Source organism: Thalassophryne amazonica, chromosome 19 (genome assembly GCF_902500255.1).
Source record: "Thalassophryne amazonica chromosome 19, fThaAma1.1, whole genome shotgun sequence".
Classification (NCBI taxonomy): Eukaryota; Metazoa; Chordata; class Actinopteri; order Batrachoidiformes; family Batrachoididae; genus Thalassophryne; species Thalassophryne amazonica.
In genome coordinates, this window is record NC_047121.1 from 26,716,730 (window position 1) to 26,744,678 (window position 27,949).

At 41.8% G+C, this 27,949-nt stretch overlaps 1 long non-coding RNA gene across 1 annotated transcript; it reads left to right on the forward strand.

Moving 5' to 3' along the window:
* Positions 1-24: 24 nt before the first annotated feature.
* Positions 25-26,036, forward strand: LOC117500637. The gene is made up of 4 exons (XR_004557813.1): positions 25-213; positions 3,226-3,233; positions 14,547-14,553; positions 26,023-26,036. It is a non-coding gene; the product is annotated as an uncharacterized LOC117500637 (long non-coding RNA).
* Positions 26,037-27,949: the final 1,913 nt, after the last annotated feature.

The following is a 27,949-nucleotide window of genomic DNA, read 5'->3' on the forward strand; positions in this document are numbered from 1 at the left end:
AAGCTTCTACACCAAGAAGTTAGTCCATGAGCCATTCATCAATTTTCACCTAATCGGTACCTCTTAAGGGACTAAGTGACACTTACAATCTAGCCTCAGTGTACCACGGCCTACCCAAAAATGTATGATAGCCATCCCAGGGTCGTAGCTGTAGCCAGGTAGGGGTCAATGAAGGATTACACATAGGTCAAAATGTAAAAATGCTCCAATCATGTTGAAATTTACCACATTACTTATCTGATCATAAAGATTCCAAAAACGTTTAGTTTGGACTATCACTGAATGTTGTGGTGTTACGGGGTAAAAACAGCAAAAATTGTGACAAAGGTTAGTTTCAGTTTGTACAAGGGTCAAACGTTAAAGTTGCTCCAATTTCAGTGAAACAATTATGTAAATTATTGGTTGAAATAAAAGGACCCAAACTACCTTTATAAAGTGTCAAAATAGTTGCTTATTATAGTTTGCTGTATGTTTTGAATAAATGTGTGTGAAAACTATTCCCGCTTTATTTTTTTTCTTTTCTTATTTCTGATTGTAAACCTTTATTACTCATAAAACACCACTATAACATATATATTCTGAAAGTACAGGTTGTCTTGAAAAAAAGAGACATACCACTTGATTGTGCAATAATAAAACAATTATGCCAGGCGAGTGAACGGTCCAAAAATGCCCTTGGACCCCAGAGAGTTAAGCTAAGGTAGTTAACATGTCTATGACTTTCAAGCAACGGAAGTGTTGCAATAACCCAGATATTTTCTGTTATTTCTGTGATTGCTTTACTTTACCACCTCAAAGACGTAATCTCAATACTTTTATCAAATGAGTGTACATGCTTATTTCAGAGTACCACTTGGTGACCAGGACAAAAATTGGGCGCCTCACCAAATTTGCACAACTTGTGTCGAAACACTGCGATCCTGGTCTCAAGGAAAGCATGCTAAGCTCAAATGTGGTGTGCCAATGGTTTGGAGAGAACCGAAAAACCACTTGGATGACTACTACTTCTGCCTAGTAAACGTCAAGGGATTCAAAAAGAAAAACAAACAACACTTGCAATACTTCAGCCTACCATCTGCTATATGACTGGTTCCCCACAGTGATGAAATACCCGTATCCATTTTCACCAATCTGTCAGACATCAATGAGGACAAGTTTACTTCTTCCACGTCTTCATCCACTTATGATGATGATGAAGAAGAAGAGGATAGAGCGTCCTACGACTAATCATTTTAAAGTGACAGTGTTAGATTTTCATGTATTTTTTGCATGCTTTTGGTTTAAAGTTGCAAATTTAATTATGTGAGAAAGACACAAAACTAAGATAAAATTGGCTTTTCAGTGCTGCCTTACCTGTGATGAGCATAATGCTCCAGATTGTATTTTTTCAATATATTTAACTTATTTAGTATTTGTATACTGTAGTCAACAATGCTCAATAAGGACACAAGCATAGACATAGTTTTGGAAATGCATTCTTAAACCTCTGCCCAAAACTTTCATGAACTAATGGATTAATTCACTTCTCGTGAAGCTACAGCCCAGTCTAACACTTTTTCATCCCTGTCACAAAAAGCACCCCATTTTCGTGACGCGTTTTTTTTACTATTTATAATCATCCCCCTTCTCCTAACTCTAACCATAACCATAATGTAAGTGTCTCCCCAAACCGCTTCCCAGACTCCCCCCCCCCCCGATCACCCCAGATTTCATGCATCCATCACGAAACGAATTTGTACCCCCATCATGAAAAGCACCCCATTTTCATGATGGTGTCACAAACCCATAGATTCATTTACTTTTCGGAATGCCATCATGAACTGCCGTGAGACTGGGTTGTACCATCACGAAATGGTGTGAGATTGGGTTGCCTTGTTGCCCTGTGCCAGATGATAAAAACAATAATAATAAAAAAAAATTTTAATCTATTAAAACATTTAGAATTGTTTTAATGCAAAATTTTAATATTTGGTGAAGTTTTTGAGAATAGTAAGCAATTCTGAAGAAAGCAGTCTATACGTCTATGCAGAGCATGTGACCTCACTGCTGACACAACCGTACATCCTCCACCCCGCCCATTTCCACCACCACAGTCACTGTAGACCGCTCCACAGATTTTCACTCTCCACTCCACTCAGTCGCTCCAATGAAGTCGTCCACTGCTCACTCTAAAAAAAAAACAAAAAAAGAAAACAATCTGCAATGTATTTTAATTTTAGCTGGCATCAAATTAATAGTGCATACTATAGTGCATGTTACGAGAAATGAAGGCTGACTGTTTTTAGCCAAGGAAATATATGTATTGTGTGAAAGGTTTTTGATTTGCAGTCCCTCATAAGCCAATCAGCAACAAGACGCATCATCACTTCAGCTTACTTAAACTAGGATGGATGACATATGAATTATGGCCTTGCAAAGTTTGAAATTTTGACCTTTAATTAAGGGAACCCCTGCTGGGTCAATCAGTATAATGTCTGAAACGTCAGAGCACACATCAAAGTGTATCATCATTCCTGGCTTGTAAAAATCCAAGCAGCAGTGGCTGAGCTCACATTTGCGCTGAATAATTTGACATTTAATCAGAGCGCCCTCATTAATTAGTGCAGGTCATCAATCACAGGCTGAAGTTTGAAACAAGATCGTCTCCCAATATGGAAAGTCTTTGTCAAAGAAATCTGTGTTTTTAAAACGTCACAATAACTCTGTCAGTGATTCCGAACACCAGAGCCACTTAGGTCCTGCTCATTTCATGGATTCACACATGTACACATGCATGCACACCCACTAGTGCACATACCTTTTTTTGTTTTGGAGTGTTACGATTAGTGCTATTACAGACTCAAAATAGAACCCCACTTGCAGACAGCCACAACAGAAGAGGATGTGTTCCAAAAAACCTAAGGTGATTTTATAAATCCAACAAGGTGTGTTACAGATAAACCAGCAGGTGGCAGTATGTGGGATACACCAAAAATCCAATACAAAAACACAAAACTGGGGAACAGCCAGGTGGTGTGACGGAGAAGACTATGACAAATGACAACAGGTGAACTGGGGGTGTGTGACATCAAATGTGGTGTTGTAGACCGAACGTCCGCCCCTAAAAACTGGTCCGCCTTGCCTCCACTGCGCATTTGTCATTTCGGAGCTCAGCATCTCATCTGAGACAGACTCTCTTCACCCAAAAGCGATCAAATGGAAATTAATGGGATTATTAACCATCAGATGACAAGGTAAAACCTCTTAAATCATTCTAAAGTCAGTTTTAACCCTCTTGGGCTGACGCCATCGTATATGACGGCTAAGACCAAGCTTTACTAAATTATAAATAACTTTTTAATGATATGAGATAGAAACGTGCTTTTTTTTTTTTTTTTTGCTGAAACGTTAACTCCACGGACTTTTCGGGATCTCGATCTCACCTGCTCCTGTTTGTGACTGTGTTAGGATAAAGAACTACTCCAAGAACTCTGTATAAGACCTGCATGAACTCTAACGTAAAACAATTGAAGAACTCAGCCCAGCTGTATCAAGTCCTGCTTAATTAGGGCTGCGCTTCAACATGCATCACTTGACCTCTGACCTTTGGATACAACTTATGGACTATGAACAACTGCTGAACAGTGAACTGTTTTTCTTAAGAAGATAACTTTATTTCAACCTGTGTTAACCCTTTCATGAACTGTGACTGTTTGGAGGCTCCAGTGTTACGAGTGCATTCACTCATCCTGTGTGTCTTTATTCCCCAGGCGAGCGTTCCACCTGGTCCTGGTCCTTGAACACTTAGTTGACATTCTCCTTCGAGACAGGCTTGAAATCATGCACTACCAGGATTTCCACTGCTACGAGCAGGCTGACTCTCACCTCAGCAGGCCGCATTTATTTCATTGTTTAGTGTTAATAAATCTCCTTTCGTTCATATTCTGTCCTGTTTCTTGCTCCCTTGCACATTAAGTCCATCACCAAGTACCGGTCCGGTCCCATCTAGACCCCTAACCGTAACACACATAAGATAAATGGGGAGCAAGCACACCTAGAAAGTCACACTGACGAAATGAACATAAGACCCGGGTCACGGACAAATAAAGTGAGAGACGTAATGTTATTCTGTTGACAGCTACATGCATTTGGACCATATACTATATTGGGACACAAGCAAATACTGGATTATTTTAGCCGTCTATCACTGCATAGTCATGGATGCAAATAGTGAGCAAGAGCTCCTATCAGTTTTAGAGTGTAATTACATCAAAATAAGTTGAACAGATGAGGAATTAGAACACTAGTTACACCAGTTTTGACAGACCAAATGTAATTGCACAATTGGTTGCTGTGTTGTTTGACATCCAGGAGAGTTAGTCCCGAATTATTTTATTTCTTTGAAAAGTGTGTCAGATTACATTCAGCATTGGTCCTGCTATTGGTAACACTGTAACCCAGTATAATCTGATTCATGGATGAGTGAGGTGTATATAAACTGACTCCCCCCCCCCCCCCCCCCCCCCCCGCCCACTACCTTCCACCCAAGTGAAGAGGGTGACACTCAGCAGGATGAAAAACAAGACCTGTTTAAGGGTGGTTGGGCTCCTTGTGAGTCAATGGCCATCATGCCAACCACATTTTTTTTCATGTTTTATATTTTATCTTTTAATATTTTATGTATTTTGTTTCATTTTTTTAACAGTTGCCATGTGCCATTGTATTTTGTGTCTTTGTTCTCTGGGCATGTGTATAAAGTTATTGGCATGATAGATATTTTTACTTACCAATCACTAATTGTTATTTTCACATCAAAATGGAAATACTTTTGGATTTAAAAAATAGAAGCTCTGTATGTGTATAAATAGTTGCAATCCATAAATGGCTATTTGAAATATTTTTGTTGAATTACTTAATCTCTATTATAATGGTCACAAGAGCAAATGAATACACATTGTGTCATTGTCCAAGTATTTGTGGACCTTACTGTATCATGGCAGTCCTGCGTTTGCTTGGAAGTGGCTCTGAAATCATCTCTTTTCCTGCTTCTTTGTATGTGACATGAAACATAACAGATCCTAATGCACAATAAATGAGTCTTATTTGAGAGGAAGAACTGAAAGCATAAAAAAAATCACAAATATAAAATAAATAACAGCAGCGTGCATCATAATAAGTCACTGCTTTAAATGATTTGTCCACCGATCATCGATTGTGAGAGAATATCCTTCACACACACAATCATTCTGATAATGGTTTGAAAGTTGTGCTGACTGGAACACAGAAAGAGTATTTAAATTAATAAACTACACCTGAGCTGAATAATAGAATGAGATACAATGATGTCTGCGTATGAAATGCATGGTGAGAAAATTAAAAGAACAATTCCTCAAAAGGATTTACAGCATGTGAGCAGCAAGATGTGGAACTGATAAATATGGTTTATGTGACTGAATATAAAGTCTGAAAAGCCAGCATTTCCCATTCAACTTAAAAGTAATTAGTTTATTTAGTTATTTCCTGAACTGCTAGAAATGATTGTTTATTGACAGTATTAATGATAAATAAACAATAATTTCCAGGCAACACTGCCAGAATTAGAATATCATGTCCAGTGGTGTCCATCTGGATGTTGAAACCAGGATCCTTCAATTCACAGTACAAAGTAATAAATCACTTAGAATAGAATAGAATAGAAATTATCTTATATGTAGATACATTAGATATGATACAATTTAGGAATGATCCTTTTAAGTGTAGAACTATGATTCTGTGCAAACCTGTGCAATTCAGTACAATTGTTTGTTCAGTGTTGACCTTCATTCATTTTCTGCAGCTTAACTGGGTCTGGGTTACTGTTTCAGCAGACCAACAGCTCATCCCACACTTCCCTATGCTTGGTCTTGTCCTCTAACTCTTCCTGGGGGAATCCTTTGCCATTCCCAAGCCATGTGGGAATTATCATAACTCCAGCGTATCCTGAGTTTCTTCCTCAGGGCCTCCTTGCAATTAGACGTGCCTTGAAGACCTACCGAGGGAGGTGACCAGGGCCATCCTCACCAGATGTCCGAATCACCTCAACTGGCTCCTCCTTCGCACCCTGTTTCTGAATGTAAGCCCTACAGAGGAAATTCATTTCTGCAGCTTATATCCATGACCTTGTGTTTTCAGTCATTACCCAAAGCTCCTGACGATAAGTGAGGATGGGGGCCTAAATTGATTGATAAATCGAGAGTCTCGCCTTCTGACTTGCCTTTTTCACCATGGTACAGTGTTCACAGGATCTCAGATGCAGCCCCAAACCATCATTTGATCTCAAGCTCCATCTTACCCACACTCATGAACAAGACCCAAAAATCTTTGAACTACTCTACTTGGGGCAATAACTCTCCCCAACCCAGAGGTGACACTCCACCAGTCATGTGAGTTGTTGTTTCATGTGTGGGTTTTTGTATTTTCATTATATTCATGTTTAGGTTTTTCTTTTGTCTGCTTTGTGTTTTTTGACTGCACGCTCTTGTCTTGTGTTTTGGGTTGGGTCTGGGTGTGTCTTGTCTCTTTTGTTTGCCACGCCCTCTTCCTGGTTGTTCTGCAACATCTGTGTCTCATTTTCTCTAATCACGTCTGTTATTAACGTTTTCCTTCAAGTCTTTGCCAGTTCATTTTTCCTTGTGTCTTCATTCCTGCACTTTTTCTCACCGTTCTTGATCTTTTTTTTTTTGTCTTGCTGTGTAATGAACCTTTTTGCAGAAAGTTTGACCACATTACACCCATCTCTTCACTGGCTTCCTGTATCTGTGAGATTGGATTTTAAGGTTCTGCTATTAATCTATAAAATTATTCACAGACTAGCACCTCCCTACTTAGCTGACCTAATTAAACCCTACGTACCGGCCCGGGCTCTACCTTCTCAGGATGCAGGACTACTTTGTGTCCCTAGGGGTGAAAAAAAGTCTGCGGGTCACAAAGCTTTCACTTATCATGCACCTGCTTTCTGGAATGATCTCCCTGCATCAATAAAACAGTCAGATTCTGTATAGACTTTCAAGTCCAGACTTAAGACGCATTTATTCTCCCTTTTCATATAGCTAGCACACTAGCATAGTATGATACTATGCTTCCTATCCTTTGAAATTCATTTTATTAGTTATCAGAGTGTGTCTCAGCCTCAACTTTATCTAAATTCTGAGTCTGTTAGTGAAGTTTAGGGCTAGTGGTCAGCAATCACATTATTATTTTCTCTGTTTTCCTGTTACTTAATGATGATGAATTTCACCTTAGGTGTAGTTTTTCTGGCCGACTGATTCTGCCTTTTTTCTCTCTGTCAGCATTGAGCACCAGTTTAAACTGCAAAAGTGTGTGCTGGACCACATTAAAAGCTTTCTGTGCAGATTCAACAGCTTTAGCAGGGGTGAGTCCAAAACAGTAAATGGGTGTGTCATCAGCATAAAAATGCATATTAGCATCAGACACATTTTGTCCTAATTCAGTATTGTACATAATGAACAAGAGGGGGCCCACTACTGAACCCTGTGGCACCCCCTTGTGGACACTCATAAAGTCAGAACACAGACCATCACACTTAATACACTGAGTCATATCACTCAAATAATTTGTGAACCAGGAAACATGATCTGACAGTCAGAAACAAAGAAGCCTATCCTTTTAAACAACATTTGTTCACAATGTCAAAAGCTTTTGACAAATCAATTAAAAGTGAAGCACAGTACTGCTTTCTATTAAGAGCAACAACTCTGTCATTAATTACTTTTGCGGCCGCAGCCATGGTGCTATGCTTTTTCCTGAAGCCTTTGAGAGAAGTTCATTTGAATATAAAGACACTTGTAATTCATCACAGACAAGAGTTTCAAACTTCCAAACTGATGGAGTTTCATTGTTTTGGATGGAGAGATTAAAAAGCCTTGTAAGAGGCTGTTCTGCAAAATCAGATGCCATTTTCAAAAAATAGAGCTGTATCAACTCTGGTGCATGGGAGTTTTTGTGATCTAATGATTTGAGAGCCTTTACGAACTCGCTGCACAGTAAAAGGAACAAAATTAAAAGGGTCTCCAGAAAACACTGGAGGGTCTGTGCATGGCTTCATAGGGGCTGCTCCTGTAGATTAAAAAAAAAATCCAGGTGATAATGGTAATGTCAAGAAGCCTCACATACTGTGGGCAGCCTGTAAGGTAGTTTGTAATCCAAGCAAGCAACGGAGCCTCCACCTTCATGTTAGGTAGCTTATCGCTGAGCAAGTCAGGCCGGATGGTGTTGAACGCACTGGAGAAATCAAAGAACATGACTCTTACAGTGCTGCCTGCCTCCTCCAGGTGACAGTAAGTTGATGATGGCATCTTCCATTCCCCTGTTGGGCTGACACGCAAACTGCAGGGGGTTAAAAAAGTTGGAAGGGTTTTTTTGTTAGTCCAGAGTAAAGTGGTTCAGTTTTAAACAGATTTTATCAAACAACGAGTCCACACAGAGCCATGTATTATGATACTACTGAATCACAAAGAATAGAATACAATACAATACAAATAATGAATGTTTATGAGTTCAATGGTATGAATATTTTATGAGGTGAAAGCTGGAACAGATCATTCAATGAGGTGAAGCTTCGCTGAATGGTTTGTTCCAGCTTTCACCTAATTAAATAATCGTTCCATTGAAAGAATGTAAAAACATTCATTATTTGTTTTATATAAAGGATAAAATAGATCCTTGTCATTTTATATTATATAAATTTACAAACAACATAAAAAGGACTTACGTTTTGGTCCACACAGAGCCATGTATTATGGTACCACTGAATTACAAAGAACAGAATAGAATAGAATAGAATACAATACAAATAATGAATGTTTATGAGTTCAATGGTACGAATATTTTATGAGGTGACAGAGAAAGGAGGAGACCCTAAATAAGCATGTTTTTGATTGTGGGAGGAAACTGGAGTGCCCAGAGGAAACCCACACAGACACAGGGAGAACATGTAAACTCCACACAGAAAGGGCGGGAAACCAAAGCTGCCAACTGTCCCGCATTGGGCGGGATTTACAGCTGTGTCCTGCATCCGCATGAGTTTGTGTGGGACACCCATTAGTCCCACAGTTGTGTGGGTCCGGGCATGACCCTGGACCCCCCTAGTTAGCCACGTGTGGGTGTCCCACATTGGTAATGGGAATATGGGAAGCAATCCCATGACCTTCTTGCTGTGAGCCACCAGTGTAAACCACTAAGTCATGCTGCTGCTGTGCTGCAAAAATGATGTTTAAGGTGATCAGCTTTCATCTGTAGGCATGAGGTCGCAGTGCAGTCAGTATTAGAGGTGGGCGCATCAATCTTAATATCGATAATATTGATACCAATGCTGGTATTGATATTGAACGATCCTCGTGTAAAAAGATCGATACTCAAGCTTTTTTTCTCTCCCGCACGCAGGAGATTTTGTTTTAAGCTGTGCTGAGTGATTTTTTTTTTTTTTTAAATGTTGATTGTGATAATAAAGTATTTTGTTGTCACATACAATGTTTGGCGAAATTCTATCCTAGGTCTTTTGGATCCTTTGGATCTATGAAGCTTAAATATGAAAAGGTATCGGTATCTGTATCGATATCGGCGATACTGGGCCTGTATTTACTTGGTATCAATACCAAAATTACCAAAATTGGTATCAATACCAGAATAAATTTGGACAAATGTGTGTCAAATGTAACACACAGATGTTGCACTCTCTGAGTGCCCCTTCTTGTTTTTGGGTGACACCAGGAGCTGCTTGGTGTTGCTACAGGAGGACCACATTGGCCAAAAACAACCATCTCTGTTGGTTTAAGGAGATGGTGTGTGTGTGGATGTCTGTGTGTGTGTGTGTGTGTGTGTGTGTGTGTGTGTGTGTGTGTGTGTGTGTGTGTGTGTGTGTGTGTGTGTGTGTGTGTGTGTGTGTGTGTGTGTGTGTGTGTGTGTGTGTGTGTGTGTGTGTGTGGTTATATGATATTTTCATGTTCTTTCAGCCTGGTTAAGAAGTGCAGGAAAGGAGAGGAGGACACAAGAGGAGGAAGGTGACCAAACAAACAACACATTCCTCCTCTTTTTTCAGCTTCCTCGGTATCTCTCACTCTCTCACCGTTAACTGATGAGCGTCGCTCGGCCCGTCACGGGTGACAGATCGAGGTGGCCAATCGCCACAGTTTTCTCCTCAAACCCTCCAGCCCCACCCCCTCCTGATGTAAATAACCTCTCCACTGGTTCAAGGTGGGACGTCACTCCAACTCCATTAGTTTATTTTATTACCACCAGCGGTGGTGGTGGTGGTGGTCGGGTGGGGGGGAGTTGAAGGGTATCAGAGGCAGGGTGTATGGGGGATTTTGTACGTTGGAGTGTGAGGAGGCGGGGTGTCTCCTACGCTGGAACTAATGAAGAAAGGACAGAGATGGGTGAGAGAGATTAGGACAGACAGAAAAAGAAAGACAGATCGAAAGAAGTAATCTAAAACAGAGCAGATAGACAGGGCTAGAAGAAGACGCGGAAAGTGACAGCTGTTGACACGAGAAGGTGTGTTTGTGCTTGTCTGCATGGACTCCATATGAACAAAATTTCTTTTATGCTGATGATTGACTGCTGAGAACAACAACAAAAAAAATGATGATGAAAGCTGTTCCAGCCGACCAATAGAAAACCTGATTTTATAAAGGACAAACAAAAATAATGTTTAAGACGACCAGCTTTCATCTGTAGGCATGAGGTCGCAATGCAGTACATGACATCCAAAAAGAGGACATTCAAGTCTCAAAGAAAATTCCTGCAACGCAAAGAGCTTAAAGTTAAACCAACAGCACATAACTGTCACAGTCAAACTGGATTGAGTGTGTGATTGTCTTGGACCGAGATCCAAGTTTTTCATGAATTCCTGTGATTGGCCATTGGAAGAAACACCTGAGAAGAACTTATGGAGTCATGAGGTCGATGGACAGACGTGTTTGGCAATGCTGATATCTTTGCAGGAGAAAGAAGGTCCAAGTCTTTGCAAAGCTTCCTGTCATGCTGTATGGTTGTGAAACTTGGGCAGTGACCAGTGACCTAAGACAATGACTGGATGTCTTTGGTACGCAATCTTCTCAAAGGGTCCTTGGGTACCACAAGAATAACTTTGTGTCAGTTGAGTGGTGATTTCAGGAGAGTTAGATGAGGTGTATAGCTTTCATTTTAGGGTAACATCAGCATCAACATTCTGGCCATGTTTCGCTTTTCTCTGAACATGATCCAGCATGAAGGTGCATCAGTGCTCTAACCGTCTGGTTAGAGCAGCCACCTCCCATTTCGGAGATCGTGAGTTTGCTTCCCAAATGAAGCGAGTGTGAGGAGTCAACAACACAACACAATGCAGAACAGAGAGGAGTACAGCCACTACACATGGTCATTGTAATACAGGACCCAAGATTTTGGCCTCAGACAGTGGACACATCTCTGTGCTTGTCCTGTTAGACCTCAGTGCTGCTTTTGATACTGTTGACCATAACATTTTAATACAGAGATTAGAGCATGCCATAGGTATTAAAGGCACTGTGCTGCGGTGGTTTGAATCATATTTATCTAATAGATTACAATTTGTTCATGTAAATGGGGAATCTTCTTCACAGACTAAGGTTAATTATGGAGTTCCACAAGGTTCTGTGCTAGGACCAATTTTATTCACTTTATACATGCTTCCCTTAGGCAGTATTATTAGATGGCATTGCTTAAATTTTCATTGTTACGCAGATGATACCCAGCTTTATCTATCCATGAAGCCAGAGGACACACACCAATTAGCTAAACTGCAGGATTGTCTTACAGACATAAAGACATGGATGACCTCTAATTTCCTGCTTTTAAACTCAGATAAAACTGGTTATTGTACTTGGCCCCACAGATCTTAGAAACATGGTGTCTAACCAGATCCTTACTCTGGATGGCATTACCCTGACCTCTAGTAATACTGTGAGAAATCTTGGAGTCATTTTTTGATCAGGATATGTCCTTCAATGTGCATATTAAGCAAATATGTAGACTGCTTTTTTGCATTTGCGCAATATGTCTAAAATTAGAAAGGTCTTGTTTCAGAGTGATGCTGAAAAACTAATTCATGCATTTATTTCCTCTCGGCTGGACTATTGTAATTCATTATTATCAGGTTGTCCTAAAAGTTCCCTGAAAAGCCTTCAGTTAACTCAAAATGCTGCAGCTAGAGTACTGACGGGGACTAGAAGGAGAGAGCATATCTCACCCATATTGGCCTCTCTTCATTGGCTTCCTGTTAATTCTAGAATAGAATTTAAAATTCTTCTTCTTACTTATAAGGTTTTCAATAATCAGGTCCCATCTTATCTTAGGGACCTCATAGTACCATATCACCCCAATAGAGCGCTTCGCTCTCAGACTGCAGGCTTACTTGTAGTTCCTAGGGTTTGTAAGAGTAGAATGGGAGGCAGAGCCTTCAGCTTTCAGGCTCCTCTCCTGTGGAACCAGCTCCCAATTTGGATCAGGGAGACAGACACCCTCTCTACTTTTAAGATTAGGCTTAAAACTTTCCTTTTTGCTAAAGCTTATAGTTAGGGCTGGATCAGGTGACCCTGAACCATCCCTTAGTTATGCTGCTATAGACTTAGACTGCTGGGGGGTTCCCATGATGCAGTGTTTCTTTCTCTTTTTGCTCTATATGCACCACTCTGCATTTAATCATTAGTGACTGATCTCTGCTCTCTTTCACAGCATGTCTTTTTCCTGATTCTCTCCCCTCAGCCCCAACCAGTCCCAGCAGAAGACTGCCCCTCCCTGAGCCTGGTTCTGCTGGAGGTTTCTTCCTGTTAAAAGGGAGTTTTTCCTTCCCACTGTCGCCAAGTGCTTGCTCACAGGGGGTCGTTTTGACCGTTGGAGTTTTTCCGTAATTATTGTATGGCTTTGCCTTACAACATAAAGCGCCTTGGGGCAACTGTTTGTTGTGATTTGGCGCTATATAAATAAAATTGATTTGATTTGATTTGAAGATGCTTCCATAGTGTGGTGGATGCAGTACTAGCGCATTTCCCCAGACCTCACTTGATGGGCTAAAAATCCCACAAAAATGAATTGTGCAATATATGAGCAGGATTATTTTAGGCTTTTTTTTTTTCTAAAATGTCCTGTAACACATGGTACATCCCATAAATTTTATAAAGTTTGTATCTGTTCTATCTGGAACTTGTAAGTAATTCATGTGACAGTCAAACAAGATATAAGATCCTTAGTAAATTTGTACAATATGTGATTTGTATAAATTGGGAACTGAAAAGAACAATCTATGACAGTAACAAGATAAGATAAGATACGATAAGATAACACTTTATTGATCTCACAGTGGAGAACTTCACGTTACGTCAGCTCTTAAAAAAACACACAAGATGGGTGCGAGTAGAGGAAAATGTGCATCAAACAGTGTGTGCAAGGATAAGCAATAATAATACTTGTAACAATACAATAAAATAAGAAAATGAAGTAGAAATAGAATATATATATACGATGTCTATTAGAAAAGTATCCGACCTTGTTATTTTTTTCAAAAACCATATGGATTTGAATCACGTGTGATTACATCAGACATGCTTGAACCCTCGTGGGCATGCGAGAGTTTTTTCACGCCTGTCGGTTACGTCTTACGTGGGCAGTCTTTGAGTGAGGAGTGGCCCACCCTCTCGTCGATTTTTTCATTGTTTAGGAATGGCTCAGAGACTGCTGCTTTATTTGATCAAATTTTTTTCAAAACTGTAAGGCACAACTGAGTGGACACCATTCGATAAATTCAGCTGGTTTTCGATAAAAATTTTAACGGCTGATGAGAGATTTTGGTCTGGTAGTGTCACCGTAAGGATGGTCCACGGCGCATGATGGCGATCTGCGCTTCGAGGCGGCAGCGTCTCGCCATTTCAAGATGAAAACGTCCACATTTCAGGCTCTGTTGACCCAGTAAGTCGTCAGAGAACAGAGAACTTTCAGAAGAAGTCGGCATGAGGAGTTTATTCGGACATTCCATTGTTATCGGACATTTTGTAATGAAAGAACGTGCGGGCAGAGTCGCATGTCGGGCCAGACCCGACCGCGGGGGGTCGCGACAGGAAAAACACCTCCGTTGGAAACCTTAACGGGCAAGTTGGAACATGCCCTGTTCTCTTGTTATATGGCTGGGGGGGCCTGGCTGCCGGTTTGTTTGTCTTTTTGTTTTCCTCCCAGGTGGCGTGCATTTGGGACTGAGTGGCTGTGTTGCTGAGGCTGTCAGGACCTCACCCTGATCACCTGCGACTCGTCAGGACTCACAGCTGAGGTGCATCTGGATGGATTGGAGCATGTTGGCATTTAAGACTGGAGTGCACAGTGTGTATTTGCCAGAGACTCGACCTTGTGACCAGACGGGTGAGATCGTCGTCTTGGGAGCCATCTCATCAGCAGCGGACGCTGAGAATGTCCAGGTTTGATGCACGGTCTGTGAAAGAGGAGGGGGTGAGGTCTCACGCTCGTCAGCACACTTCCTGAGGTACGTTGGATTTTGTGACTAACAGTTATACAGTCAGTAAATGTGGTGTCCCTCACACCTTATTGTATTGAGCTGTATGTTAGTCATGTATCAGCTTCCACTGCGGTGGAGTTTTGTGAACGGGATGTTCCATGCCTGCAGGTTGGGAAGCTGATCAGTAATCAAGCCAGGAAGTGTTTGCTGTTTGTACACCTTTAAGTGTTCTGTGTGTAGAGTGTGGACTCACATAATGGTTCCTTCTTTCACAGACTCGGTTGTTGCGGCCACCTGGGGGGTGTCGGCGGGGTCCTTGGGTCCGAAACAGCTTCTGGCTCCGGACCGTTAGCGCTGCTGGGAGCGCACCACGCCAGGCCGCACCTTTCTGTTATTACATTTTCACTGTTATGTATTAAATTCAGTTAGCCTTTGTACCGTGCTCTGCTTATTTCATACTGGGTCCTTCAAACGCTGGTCGGTTCTCCGAGCTGCGTCCGACACATAACATCTCTGACGACTTCCTGGGTCAACAAAGCCTGAAATGTGGAAGTTTTCAACTTGAAATGGTGAGACGCTGCCACCTCGAAGCGCAGATCGCCGTCAGGCACCGTGGGCCATCCTTACGGCGACACTACCAGACCAAAATCTCTCATCAGCCGTTAAAATTTTTACCGAAAACCAGCTGAATTTATCGAATGGTGTCCACTCAGTTGTGCCTTACAGTTTTGAAAAAAATTTGATCAAACAAAGCAGCAGTCTCTGAGCCATTCCTAAACAATGAAAAAATCGATGAGAGGGTGGGCGACTCCTCACTCAAAGACTGCCCACAGGCGAATGACGTAACCGACAGGCGTGAAAAAACTCTTGCATGCCCACGAGGGTTCAAGCATGTCTGATGTAATCACACGTGATTCAAATCCATATGGTTTTTGAAAAAAATAATAAGGGCGGATACTTTTCTAATAGACCTCGTAGTTAAAAAAAAAAAATAAAAGGGTCGGTTTATTATCTAAGAGACCTCGTATATATATATATATATAAGTACATACATATGCATACATAATTCCACATACAACATCCTTAGTAGATATGTGTAATATCAAACTGAGACTTATAAGCACAACAAGTCAAACATAAAGTTTATTACTGGAACTGATGTAACTTCTTGTAAGTTTTTTTCTATTTGTTTCCATATGTGATCTCTATTACTTCTGAACAAATCCTGCAGATTTGAGGATTTGTTTTAATGTATACAAAGAAAATGTATGTTGTTCTTACGTTTCTGTTCAATGGCTCATTTTTCCTTTGCTGCTAGTGTCAATATATGTTTGGTAAAGTTCATATGATTGATAGAATTTATCCATAGGAGCTCCACTAATTAACACTCTTTTGTATTTTGGGATGTGGATGTGAGTAAGAATTCTGTAACTACTAAGTTTTCATCAGGTCATGTTGTAAACTTTGACATGTTGCTGTATCCTCACAATGCCTTTGCACCACATTACTGGCCCCTTCATGTGGGTTTTAACTGAATGAATATTTGACAGTTATTCAAGTGCATTTCTAAATCGCCACATCCTTGAGGAGATTTCTACAGGCTGCAGACCACCTGCAAACCCAGTTTAGAATGACTGCCATACTCAGAATGGAGAACTTTGGGGTTCAGTGTCTTGCTCGAGAACACTGCAACAGACAGACAGGTGTAACCAGGATCCATCCCCTAGATACACACTTTCCATTTGGGTCACATGATCTGACAGGGTCATGTGACATATTTGATAGGTCATTGATTCACAAAGCAGATGTTTGGCCACTGATATCCACTGAGACAAAATGGATGCAGGTAATCTAGATCTATTGCCACCAAATTTGAGCATTACAAATATTGTTACATGCATGTTTGCAAATTTGCATGTTCATGTGCCAAAACCCAACTACATTCCCAGGCCAGGCGTCAGGTCACCACTAGATCAGGTTGCCGTTGCATTTTGCACTGCATCTATGAGCCTTGATACCTCATTAACCCTCTGGGGCCGACGCCATCATATACGACAGCTAAGACCAAGCTTTACTAAATTATAAATAACTTTTTAATGATATGAGATAGAAACTTACTTTTTTTGCTGAAAAGTTAAGTCCGCAGACTTTCGAGCCAGCCATCGGCCATCTTTGTACTCCTCATAGAAGCTGTGTGATGATGTGCGCAATGTGAGTGTCTAATCAGAATTGGTTCACCATCACATGGTTTTCCAAAATCCAATCGTAGGGCAGATTGAATAGCCCCTGGGTGCTCCAATGAGTACATACTATTGGTGTCCATGCACCCTGCGCCATTATGCACAGCGATCAGTGAAACGGACGGAGAGCCACTGATGACAATCTCACGTGCTTAAACAAAGAGTGTGTAACTATCAGGATTGCTCCACTAGTTTGCATGTGAATGTTACTGGATAACTCTGTTGCTTTCTCGACGTAAAGCACTGTTTACCATATCAATGGACAACAAAACCCATATACCATTTTGTATATATTGTTCAAAATGTGCATTTGTGTTTATTGTTTGAACCTTTTTGTTGTACAGTCTTTCACACAAGACCTCAAATTACCTTTATAAAGTATCAAAACAGTTGTTTATTATAGTTTGCTGTGTGTTTTGAATAAATGTGTGTGGAAAATTATTTTTCGCTTTATTTTTCCTTGCCTATTTTTGAATGTAAACCTTTATTACACTTATAAAACACAACTATGGCATATATATTCTGAAAGCACCAGTTGTCCAGAAAAAAAAGAGAAAGAAAACTTGATTGTGGGATGCAGGGAGAGCTGTTAACAGCAATAATAAATCATTTATGCCAGGCGAGTGAACTGTCCAAAAAATGCCCTCAGACCCCAGAGGGTTAAAGTATAAATCTTAAGTTTTGAAAAGTTGCTGTTAGATGGCCATACCAAATTCTTTAAAAATAAAGTTCAAATTCACCAAACACCAGCATGTAGATTAGCTTCTTGGCTACTGACACATGGTGAGTTGTTTTGTCCAGCAGTCAAGATGCTACCTCTTGTCCTGAGGCCATGTCTAGAGTCTAATGGTGGTAACGCAGGTTATCAAGAAGCACATTGCTACTTTGATAGAGGATTATTTGCCAGTTCAACATTTGGAATCTGGAACATTTTACCATGCATTCACTTTTCTGCTTTTGAAGTTGCAGTGTACATGTCTTCTCTGCACTGGTGGACCAGCTCAAGATACACCCACTGACCAGACTTTACCCTGGGTTTAACTGGGCTAGCCTGCTTTATCCCCAAATGTTATGGGCTAGTACAGTTTATGCCCTAGGTTAGGCTATTTCATGGAGAGGTGATGGTCTAGTGCAGTGGTGTCCAAACTGTTTCAGAAAGGGCCGAGAGGGTGCAGGTTTTCTTTGCAGCCACTGACTCCAGCAGGTGATTTCACTGATTAACATCACTTTGAACAGGTGGGATGAATTTGTCAGTGAAATCACCTGCTGGAGTCAGTGGCTGCAAAGAAAACCTGCACCCTCTCGGTCCTTTCTGGAATAGTTTGGGCACCACTGGTCTAGTGGTTAAGCATTGGGCTTGAGACCAGAGGATCCTCAGTTCAAATCCCAGCCTGACTGCAAAATCACTAACGGCCCTTGGGCAAGGTCCTTAATCCCCTGGTTGCTCCCGGTGTGTAGTGGGTACCTTGCATCGCAGCAACCTGATATCAGTGTGTTTGTGTGAATGGGTGAATGTGAGGCATAATTGTGAAGTGCTTTGCGCATCTGCAGTCCATTTAAATGCAGTCCATCCATGCACCTCAAGGCCAGGTTGTACACATGATTGTGTGTTTTTTTTTTATTGATTTTGCAAAACTAGTCAGTCAGTGGTTGAACATTTAAAAGTGACAGGGATAAAGCTGAATTTGTACTTTCATTCTGAGAACTGCATCAGGACCAAATATACATCAGTGTGCATCACTCAGATTTACCAGTCACTAATCAGCTCTGAATACACAATAATGGTGTTCCTAAATTTGAGCAGCATCCATTTTCTTCTCAGCAGGCTTTGCAGTGTCTAGTGTCAGCATTAGTTTAGTGTTAACATTCTACCTTTTCACAGAGGTGTCATCTTCTTCACCATGTGAGCAACTGAGTCGTTGCCTTGTAATTATGCCAAAATAAATGTACTGAGTTAACACATCACTCTAACATTGGATGTTCACACAAATTGTCTGCAGTTCTTGCATCATTTCTATTGTGCAATGATTGGACACAACCCTGTCTTTGGACTGACTGGAGAAATTTCCACTGACTGCAATGAAAGATTTGCTGGCTGCGGAAAAAAAGTCTTGCTGACAGTTTAGGAAGACGGCCAGTCAGGTTCTTTTCAGGATCATGGAAGACCAACATTCAAGTCATGAATTTGAGCAGTGTCTGCAGAGGTATTTGTCAGTTCTACCAAGGTTTGTTTCGCAGTAGTCACATGTTTTGTCCACTTAGTGATAGGTGACTTGTGTGCCTGTATTCTTGTATCACATCAAGACCCCCAAAGGTGATGCAGGGCGTGATAAGTTGGTGGTTGAAGTGAGATGGTACTGCTACACTATAAGGTGTATTTAAAGATCAAACCCTGTCTTTGGGCTGACTCTGAAGTTGGCGGATGGACTGGGATGGTAGTACTTGGGGTCTCACTGCACTGCAAAGTGTATTTAAAGGATTTGCTCAACTGTTTTGTGTTGATGAATTATCATGAACACACAAAAAAAGATTGGAGTGATGGTGTGCAGTCAATGTTTGTATGTGCCTTTGGTGGAAGGTGTCACTTCTATAATCATGGCCAGTATGTCAAATATAGCCTATGATGCAACGACTGCAATGAGTGATAATCGTAGTGCTGTTGTCATTGTTTTTTTCTCTCTCTTTCTAATCGCTCATTCCCCCCGTAACCTTCTCTCTATGTCAAAGAAAAAAATGCCTTGAGTGGTCAGATATATCTGATCTTATCTTTTTTTTTTCTCCACTGGCTTAGATTCCCAATCAGCATGGATGAATCCAATCAAGGCAAAGGGGGAGGCGCAACAATCTAGGGCACTTTTCCCAACAACTGCTGCAGGCCAGGAGATTAGAGGACAGAAAGGGTGAGAAAGACGGGGGGAGAAGTAAGGCAGAGTTGCTCTGAACCAGCAGAAGCCTTTCTTTCAGAGACGCGACACTGAATCACAGATGCATTCATCACCTTCACCTCCAATTGTCTAACCGTCCCGTAACTCCTCCAAGACACAAAATGCAAATTTCTCTCCTCCTCGGCGATTCACTATTATTTCTGCCATATGGACGCCAATCTGGATGGGCGGGGGGACTCTTAAAATCAGCATGACTACCAGTTGATTTAGGCTCAAACTTTCCTCCCTTTTCTTCTCTTCCATCTCATCCCTCCATCACAGACGCCCCGATGACGGCTCTCCTTCCTCTCTTCTCTCTCCTATTTCCAAAGCTTAACTTCATTGTCTCAAGCCCCACTCCGCTTTCATCTTAAGACAAAGATTTATGTAAATCTTTGGGCCGGGCGTTAATGCGAAGCGCTGTGTGAGAAATAGCATCCCTAAATCGTGGCATTGTTGTTGAAAATGACAAGGCAGGCCCGTTAATCCTACAATGCGATCATCCAAATGTGTCATAATGCCGTGTGTAGGCAGGCGAATCTGAATATCAAAAAGACGCCACGTACCTCTTACAGCACGCCTTCAGTTCTTCCACCCCGAACGCACCGCTTCCCTCTTTTCTCTCTGCAGCATCTTTTAAAAAAACCCACCCCGCTTGTCACTTTGCTTGCATGAAAAAAAAAAAAGAAGATGATGCCACATTTTCAAGTTTTCAGTGTTTGCTGCAGAAAATCACATTTTGCTCATTCTTTGTTTGTTCTCACTGATATGAAAGCTTTGATTCATTCAGATAATAAATTTGTATAATTGTCTAAGTGGCTGTGATTGCAAGTGTGTTGTAAATCGATGGGTTTTGCTTTGTAACAAAAACTGCAATACGAGGTTTTGTGGTGGAACAATATGCACATACAAAGAAACAAAAGCTTGAAAGAACACGTTGACTCAAATCATGTACAATCACTTACTTTGTGTTCCTTTATTTTGGGTGAAACAGGAGGCAGTGCCAGTTCTTCCTCCATTTGTGTGCAGGTCTGCACTCAGGGATCAAATTCAGCCCACTAAACCTCTGATGAGGATTCATTTGCCGGGGGAAATTGACAGTGGAAGCGAGGCAGAGACCGGGGAATGTGATAGCGCTGATGCTTTTGGAAAGAGCCATGAAACAGGCATGCCAATCAATTGGACAGGGACAAGGTTGGTGAATGATAATGTTAATAATTACCAGCCACATCGAGGGACTCCTCCCTGATTGGCCGTGAAACCTCTGCCATAATTAAACACTCCTGCCTCATGGTTACCTCCACCACAGAGTGTGATTTTATCATTTTTGTTATTAGCTTCTGAGCAGGATTGGTTAAACATAAAGTACTTTTAATGAAGCCTGGTAAAAAGGTTGGAATGAACCGGCAAAAGATGCCACTACAATACACAGAGATATAACTGATTGTAATAAATATTGTAATAAAGTACATTTGGGAAGTATTCACAGCGCTTCACTTTTTCCACACCTTATGTTACAGCCTTATTCCAAAATTCTACACACAATACCCCATAATGACAGTGTAAAAAAAAAGTTTTGTTTTTTTTTAGATTTTTGCAAATTTATTAAAAATAAAAAAAAAAACTAAGAAATCACATGTACATAAGTATTTACAACCTTTGCCATGAAGCTCAAAATTGAACTCAGGTGCATCATGTTTCCACTGATCATCCTTGAGATGTTTCTACAACTTAATTGGAGTCCACTTGGGGTAAATTCAGTTGATTGGACATGATTTGGAAATACACACAAAATGACATGATTTAGAAATACACACAAAACATAAATTTGTGACAAGTTGGGAGGAAAATGTGCTGGCAAAAGCACTGGTGTCACCATGCCTCTGTACTCCTCAGCAGCATGTAGAAGAAGTAAGACCTATACATTCCCTGAGGTCGACGGATGTCATTGCTTATCCCCAAGTGTCAAGTGCATGAATGTCTACAACTTCGCACTTTATTGCAATTTATTCCCCCAGCTAAGGCCAGTATCCATTTACAGTTGGATTGACTGAGACAATGCAGATGAAGTGTCTTGCCCAAGGACACACGTAGCATGAATAGGAATCGTACCCAAGTCTCCATGTTACAGGACCACCTCCCATCCTGCAGGTCTATTCAGCTTGGGACTCCAGCAAGGATGGTCACATTCCTCCCCTCTCCTCTCCTCCTTTCTGTTCTTTATGTCTGCTCCAACCTTCAAAGTCCCAGCTTCACCAGACTGTGAATTCTTCAAATTAAGATTTGGATTAACCATGGAATTGATCATCTGGTCTCTCAATGCTATTGACACAATTTTTTTCGACAAGGAAATCAGGGCTCGGGGACCCTGCGTGCACTGATGGAACCTACCCAGTGGGCTATGCTCTCAATGCCTGAGAGAATGGAGTGTGACATGCTTGGCTCCACTCTCTGTGGAAGACGTTGAGGATTTATTTCTATTCGCTTTTATGGTGGGAGGTTTGGCGCTGTTTGGTTTGTGCGCTGCCCTGACCCACAGGAATATTAGTAAGACGGCTGCTTCCAGAATCTCATCCCCTTATCTGTCCATCATGATTAATGAATTGGGCAATGCTGTGTAATCTCTGACTGTATGAACTCTTGAACTCAAACGCAAAATGGATACCATCTCGGAGCATATCGCTGCATTGCAAAAGAATGTGCTGCTGAGGACCAGAGAATATTCTTCATAAATTTTTACTCTAGACCTCAATTCGGATGAAAGACTGTTTCAAGTTTAGTGCACATAAACAATGTCAAATGTATGTGTTGTCTTTAATTCTGATGTGTGCCATTATTAGGGTAAACAAGTAATAATTGTGGATAAATTGCTGTATCTTGGCTGAGGTAATTGGAGTGTAAATGTAATTTCGTTGTTGTTGCACTCGTGTAATGACAAGGACAGTAAATCTCATCTCTCTCATTTCATTTCTGTCTGCTTTGCATAGGGTTTAAAACAATTAAAAAATTATATCTCCTGTGGTATTTACATTCCTGAACTATATAATATATAATAATGTCTACCACAAAACAACCATAATTTATGCATATCCACTTTAGACATATGCATGCTGAAGGTGATGCTACTATATATGTTGTTCATGTAAGCTTGTCTGAGCAGCAACTACAAAAGGCCCAAAGGTCTATGTTATGTCAAAGTGCTGGTACTGGCCGACTGATGACACCGCACCACTGGCCAATCAGTACAACTCTGGCACAGCTGTCAAGCACCTGAAAAAGTAAGCCACACAGTGTAAGTGTCACAGTAATCAACCTATTGTAATGTTTCAAAGGTGGGTCTACTGTTTTTCTGTCATTTCTCATTTGACCCCCCCCCCCCGCCTTGATATGTTAGTCCCTCTAAACGTACACTCCTCCATCACTTTCTCCCCCTCCACCCTATCACTTCTCTGTCATCCAGTCGGGGAGGAGCCCCGCAGGGGGATTTTGTCAGTGAGAATAGCGTCATTGATCTTGAAGGCTTAAGACCCTACTGTACCTGTCAACAGTGTGGCTTTTGCGCTGACGACCAGCGGCTTAAGTCATTTGAAGTAGCTTTTTTTTTTTTTTTAATGAGGAGGGGAAGAAACGCAGCAAGCGCTGACAGCCAGTCAGGGTCTTGAAATAATTCCATACCTCTGAATAACCAGAGGTGTCTGTCTGACTTAATCCAACCCCCACCCCTCACACACTTTTGAGGTAGTGGAAATAAAAGCAGGTTGCAGGGCTAATAATGAAGGAGAGGTAGCAGAGAGGGTGCCATCCTCATCACGTCCTGTCAGCTGTGGTGGGGTCGACTGAAGCGGCAAGTCAACAAAGACACATCTCTTAATTAAAACTAAAACACTGCCGTGTTGTTCTTTGTTTATTTGACCTAATATGATGCTGTGACACTGACTAAATTACATTACCATCAGCACTTTCACACACAAACCTCAGACATTTATTTTGGTATTTCAAACGTGACGCATATCTACCCACCATGTCCATCCAGGATATTTTAATATGAATTAGCGGTGATTTTTTTAAATCTCTTCACTCCTTTGCCATCCACTGCTTTCTCACTTTCTCCCCTCTTACTGGGTCTCATTACTTCTCTCACTTTCTTTCTCTTGGCTGAGATAATCCCCCCTGTAGGGGACTGCAAAGTGCAGGCCAGCCAGGGAAAAGCCTTAATTACCCATTTGCCTTGAAACTCAAGCCAAATCACAACTCGCCCCGGTCCGTCTGACTCCGCACCCCTGCCTCCCTTAGACTAATTGTGGGCCTGGATTTTTTCCCCCTTTGCAGTGAAAGTAACGAGGTGAAATTAAATCAAAGTCACTGAGAGAAAATGTGGAATGTGGAAGGTGATAAAGTGATTGGTGATCTTATTTTGGCTGCTCATTTCCCTCTGTCTTTATTCTGTTTAGCAGGAAAGACTGAAATTTAATCAGGAATTTTAATCTGAAGAAGTATTATCAATAAAACAGCAAAATATCGTCATGTTTTGTGTTTTAACTATAAACTTTTCTTGTGGAAATACATGCCTATATGCCACACCAGTTAATTGCAGACTTTTTTTTTTTTTTTTTCCTTGAAGTAGTAAAGTAAGTCCTATATAGGCCCTGAGATCCATGGGTGACAGTGCTTATTATAGTATTTTTTTTTTTTTTTTTACATTTATTTAACCAGGTTAGTCTCAGAAACAGTGGTACAAAATGGCTGGACACAAGTGCAGAGCTCAGATTCAGATGGAATTTGGTAAAAGGGTTTTACTGGTACAAAAAGCAGGGTCTGGTGCACAGAGAGGCAGTCAAAATCAGCAACAGTGTCAGAAACATGAGGCAAAGGCATGGCCCAAAAAACAGGCAGGCAGTCCGAAATACACAGCTAGAAAACAGGCTGAGACAAAACATACGGAACAGGGCTATGAAGCGATGCCATAAAGCACAACGATCTGGCAAGGAAACAGTGCAACCCGTGAAGCTTATATACACCCTGGTGATGAACTACAGATTAGGAACAGGTGTGTGTAATAAGCTAATCAATATAATGATCAGCATGTGAATGAGGTACGTTCAAACATTTTCAAGCTGTGTAACACTTCATTTCATTTTCCTGAGTTTCATCATAACATTAAATTATTTTCACGTTTGTACATATTTCTTAATACAGTTCAAGTTATATGATCGGTTGATTTTACTGTCCATTCATAATTAGGAGTACAGAGTGCATATATTTTTTTTTTCTCTTTCCTTTTTGTGACAGCCAATCACAGCTCTTAGAAGATTGTGTCATTCCTAGCAATGGGGTCAACCCGGTCTCCTCCCAAAGATAAATGTTTCTGTTCCCTCCTTGCTCAAAGAACACTTCTTGGATCACTTTTAGGCTAAGATTCCTTGCTAGGAATCTTTAGACCCCTGTCACACATTGTATGAATGTACACAAACCAGGCCAACTGAGGCCGGAATAGCAAAAATGGCAATAACTGAGATGCAGTCAGGAGGGAGAGACACTCAGACAGCCATATACGACTGCCGGACGACCACGTAAAATGTGGGCAGATCCAGTCCGGACTGATTCGTGTGCACCCGCACGACCGCAGCTCCGTACTGTTATTAGACAACAGTACAGAAACATAGACTGCTGTCAGACTGCACCAAGATCATAAATAAAGAGCTCAGACTGCCGGACGAATGTGCTTGAGTGCTGTCACTCACTCACCCACTCACTCACTGATTCGCTCGTCCACTCTCTCCCTCGCGCGCACTGAACTCTGAGCAGGACATTCCGCTGGCAGGATGGACATGTGTGTCCTATACATGATGGACTGTCAGCACTGTGCTCACAGACACAGCACAGAGTACACAGAGGGGCTGTGTGCCGCCCTGTTTGTCCGATCATCGGTGCACGCCGTGGGACGGCACCTGATATGGGATATTTTTATGTCGTGGTGGACAAGGTATTTGTGAGCCGATGTTCACATAGGCATAGGAGGTGGGGTCTATTTGGGGGGGGCGACACCAAATTTGCCCGAATTTCAGAAACCCCCATGACTCTTTAAATTACCATATATTTATATACCCATATTTATATTTTTACTGGTGACCAAATAGCGGTTTTATTGCTTACATTAATTGCGAAAATAAGTCTGACATTTTAGGTTATTTTAGTCTGTATTCAGAGTCTACATGGCCCATCTGTCCGAATTTGAGCATTTTACCGAGCCCAAGGGCAGCAGTTGCCCTCCCCCCCACCTCCTACCCCTATGCCACAGGCTGCAGCCCCTGGCCGTTGTCCACCCTGCACTGTGACACACACCTGGGGCCATACCGGAGATGAGTATACATGTTATTTATGGTGTCATGAGCTGACGAAACAGTTCCACCATCATTCCTGCGACAGAGTTTGATGGTAAACATGTGTATTACGGGGTGACATCCCATTCATCTGCATTGCAGGTGCCGTGCCAAGCCTCTGACATGCACAATGATGCATTCACTCACAGTGACAGACAGTACTTTTGGTTTGATTGCGCAATGTTCACATCCACTTCACATGATGTATGCGTGCCACATACATGTTGCATATCGACATTTCCTTTGCGCTGCCTGAATGGGATCCAGTGAAGGTGCATATACGTGGCACAAGCGGGATATGCCGGCAGGATTTGATGTGCCCAATTCATTTTGAGTTTCTCCCGACCACAATCAAATTGCTCCGAATGCTGTTATGACGCCGTACGATTATGTAGATTGCAGTGGGATTGTGCTCAGGCTGCACATAGACTGCCGTTCAATAGGTGTCCCACCTCGACTGTGCCACGAGTGTTTTGGGCATGTGCAAAACATTTGAGGCAGCCGTGAATGGGCCCGGCAGTGTTGACTGCTCCTAAGACTGACCGCACCAGACTGCACCTTGACACTTCGAATGTGGGTTGGTTCTTCATTCGGATGACCTTTGGCCTCATTCGTGCTACGTATGCGTGACGGGTCTTAGGCTAAGTTGGGAGCTCTCTGAGATGCTTTGTGAATACGGGCACTGGTTTTTATCTGAACACTTAAATTTCTGTAATTTGGGAGGAAAAAATATCTCACTGCTCAAGGGTGTATGTTTATTAGTATTTGAAATGTTCTTTCAGAGACAATTAAGAATGATTCTTTATTTCAGTCACATAAGAAACCAAAACCTAAAATTGATCATTTTAATGAGATCAGTGTTATTTGAATATAATAATAATTAAGGAAAGATAATTACAATCAAACATTTATTTTTAATAACTTCATCTTTTTATCGACTGTCCATGTTTGCAATGTATTAACTAGTGACATCGTCCCCGTCCAAACCCGAGGTGACTCATGGGGGTGGACACCTGAAACATCCCTTTTCTTAGCAAGGATGACTGTTGGGAAAGTGTAACGACACGGACCCACAACAGGGGGCGCAAATGAATGGACAATAGATGAGCCAAAATACAACACTTTACTGTTGTGAAATGTGCACAACGAGAATACAGACAAATACAGAATTTGGATTACAATCAAAATGTACAAGGTGACGTGAGACGTCCGTCCCGAGAAGAACCGGATCCCACACGATTTCCACTGCCACCGAACCCGAAGGATACTGGAGCCGCCAAGTCTTGAGTCCCCAGGTGGTCACCATCTCCAACTGTCGGATCTGGTACTGCTGGCAGGAATCAGAGAAACAGATATAATGAGTGTGTGGAAACACACCCAGTAAACAGTCAGCTGGAACAACAGTTTCTTTTATGTTTGATGTAGGACCAGGGGTGATGGGGCACAGGTAACGGCTGGAGGAGTCCCTGTGCCCGTTGATGGTCAGCTTTACCCCTGGCGCAGGTGGTACAAGCCTGGACATAGTCCTGGACGTCGGCTTCCATGGATGCCCACCAGAAGCGCTGCCGGACCACTGCCACGGTCCTTCACACCCCTGGATGACAGGAGAGCTTGGAAGTGTGACAGAAGTCCAGGACTGCAGCTCTGGCTTCTGGTGGGACGTAAAGTTTGTTCCTTGGGCCCGTCCCCAGATCCGGGTTCCATGCCAGGGCCTCCCGGAGGGTCTTCTCCATGTCCCAGGTGAGGGTGGCCATGATAGTGGACTCGGGGATGATGGCTTCCGGCGGATCCGACAGCTCTGTTTTGACTTAGACTTCGTGAACCTGGGACAGGGCATCCGATCTTTGGTTCTTGGTCCCGGGGCGGTAGGTGATCCGGAAGTCAAAACGCCTAAAGAACAATGACCAGCGG